This window comes from Apodemus sylvaticus, chromosome 20 (assembly GCF_947179515.1).
Source record: "Apodemus sylvaticus chromosome 20, mApoSyl1.1, whole genome shotgun sequence".
NCBI lineage: Eukaryota > Metazoa > Chordata > Mammalia > Rodentia > Muridae > Apodemus > Apodemus sylvaticus.
In genome coordinates this window covers 54,855,978-54,858,818 of record NC_067491.1, presented here as the reverse complement: position 1 = coordinate 54,858,818, position 2,841 = coordinate 54,855,978, and the positions used below count along the sequence as shown (strand labels likewise).

The 2,841-nt window shown below is 46.0% G+C and overlaps 1 long non-coding RNA gene across 1 annotated transcript; it reads right to left on the bottom strand.

Moving 5' to 3' along the window:
• Positions 1 to 1,031: 1,031 nt before the first annotated feature.
• On the bottom strand, positions 1,032 to 1,954 carry LOC127670407 (uncharacterized). Its single transcript, XR_007974568.1, has 2 exons — positions 1,803 to 1,954; positions 1,032 to 1,492 (listed from the first exon to the last, which is right to left on the bottom strand). It is a non-coding gene; the product is annotated as an uncharacterized LOC127670407 (long non-coding RNA).
• Between the last annotated feature and the right edge of the window lie 887 nt (positions 1,955 to 2,841).

The following is a 2,841-nucleotide window of genomic DNA, read 5'->3' as shown; positions in this document are numbered from 1 at the left end:
AAATGGAACTGTGAGACTGGAGAGATGGCTCAATGGTTAACTGCTCTTCTCAAGGTTGTGAGTTCAAATCCCAGCAACCACATGGTGGCTCACAACCATCCGTAATCAGATCTGATGTCCTCTTCCGGTGTATCTGAAGACAGCTACAGTGTTCTTACATATAATAAATAATCTAAAAAAGAAAAAAGAAATGGAACTGTGGGTCTGGGTATACTTCTTTCGGTTATATTATGGGTCATACCCATGGCTCCCATTGCAGGGTATCCTCGCCCACATGCTAACTGGGCAGCTTTGGTAGTGTCTGTCCATCTACCAGCTGGACTCTGGCTATGGTTATTTATTCATTTATTTATTTATTCATTTATTTATTTATTTGAGATGGGATCTCACTATGAAACCTAGGTTAGCCTTAACTTGCGATTTTTTTTTTCCTTCCAAGAGTTGGGATCACAAGCTATGCCACCTTATCCTGAAAGGTCGGGGTTTCAGAATTAACTTCTCAGATGACTGGGGGCATTAGACATTCACACACGGGTATTAAAAACTCCTGGCAGAGTTTTGTGGCATATAGCTTTATTCCCAGCACCCCCGAAGCAGAGACAAGTAAATATCTATGAATTCCAGGTCTGCCTGATCTTCATAGTAAGTTCCAGGCAAGCAAAGGAGCCTCTGTTTTAACAACAACTCCATGAGAAGACCATGGTTTTTGTATCAGCTGTTACCCCAACATCTTGCAAAGTATTTATTCCATCCGTGTTTAAAAACTTCTTTTTGCCTTGCCTATGGTGCTATGTATTGAATCTAGTTCAAGCAAATATTCTCTGCCACTACAAGACAACCCCAGCTCCTTTTATTTGACAACATGCTCTAAGTCGCCCATGCTGGTGACTACTGAATTCATTCTGCAGCCTGCACGGGCCTTTACCTTGCCATTTAGGCCTGCGGTCCCTAGGTCTGGCCTTGAAACACAGACATCCACTAGCCTCAGTCTTCTGAAACTAAGATTAAAGACATGGCCCAACACACCAAGCGAAGTTAGACATTTTTTTATGGTTAATTGGTAAGCAAAAATTTAGTAAATATAGTTCCCATTATTTTACTCCATTTTCCTTTACTCCAGTAAAAGTTGAACAACAAATCACTGTAGAAGAGGGCCATCGTGTATTATAATGCACCAGGGCAACTGGCTGGATACGGTGTTTCTTAATCTATTTCCAAGTTAACTCATTTGAAAACACTGAATGTCTACATCACTTTGTTTTGGTTTTGGTCTGGTTTGGTCTTTGAGACACTCTTGCACCTAGCTCTGGTTGGCTCAGAACGTGGCATACAATCCAAACCGGGCTTCAATTCGTCTTCATCTCGCACGGGCTGGTGCTGTGGGCATACGTTAACATGCTCAACTACATAGACTTCTCAGGAGGCGTCTCGCTGGGGAGACGGGAGCACAGGGCTCTGCAAGACTTGGGGTTGGCCGCCGGGATCCCGCCACCTAGAGGGCAGAGGAACCATGAATCCCGCAGCACCCAAAGCCAAGGTGGGATGCAGGACAGAGGAATCTACCCAGGGAAGACCCGGCGCCTCCTACACTTGCCCCGACGTTCACCTTTTCTGCTCCCGGGCCCTCTTGTGCTCTCAAGAGGGTTCCAGAGATCAGCTGCCGCCGAGCCAAAGAGGCTGCTTGACCGTACGCTGCAGCCCTCTCAGCGGACTGGACCGTGCCAGGAAGAAAGATGGCGGGCGAGCCATATCCGCCGTCCTCCGGCGTTTCTGATTGGACAGCCGGCCGCAAGGACACTTACCATATCTGAGCCCGAGGCTCCCTGGGGCCGGTAGGAATGATCGTGGTGTTGGTAGCCACACAGCAAGGACCCCGGACAGCTGCCTGTGACCGCAGCCCACACAAGTCTGGCAAGTGAAAGAGATGGCCGGGGAGGAACTTCCGCTCCACCGATCGGCGCTTCTGATTGGATAAGCGATCAGAGCCGACCCCGCCCCCTACAGTAGAGCATGGCGGTAAACTCTTAATTTAATAAGTGGAGCACAAATGCCATATTGCAGCCGTAACTCTCACGGCCCAGACAGAAATCTGCTCATCTTGATAACTGCATTTAAGCGGAATTTAGACTTGGTTTTTCGAAAGAAGGGCTTTCCCACTCCCCCCCCCCCCTAGAAACTGAGTCCGGAGACTGATCGTTTAAAGTCAGATTTAGTGTACCGTGGAAACAACCTTAGAGAAAGGGTTCCTAGACCTGCCACAGAGAAAAGGGGATGCCCAGCCAGGGCAGGCCCGCTGGAAAGAAGAGGTCTAATGTCGCACACGAGAAACGTGAAATGGAAAGATAAAAAATAAAATAAAAATAAAAAGCAAAAGCTTTCCCTACCTTTTCACTAAGTCCATACATTCTTTAAGCCAAGAAAAGAAAAATATACCAAGAGAAAACAGTTATTCTGTGTATTTCGATGTATACGAAAAGTGCAGTTACATAGTAGCAATCGTACGGTTATCTGGGGTGCAGGAACCAGTTCGTTTGCTCTGCCAATTAAAGCAATCTTATCAGAATTTTAACGAAAAATCCTAGCAACATGGAATACATATATTTACTCCAAAATATGGGCCTATCAGTTTTCCTGACTGTGTTCAAACTGAACATCCCTAAGTTAGAAAAGACTCTTCAAAGTTTCCGGATCCCTGTCTTCCTGTGTGTTCCCCCCTCCTGCCTCCCAACTTTTTGTTTGTCTGTTACTACTAGTAAGAGCCTTTCTTTAGTTGATTCTGCCTGCAGAGTCTGAAATTTCCCCTGTTGCTTACTTTGTTGCACTGAGAATTTTCTTTACTCT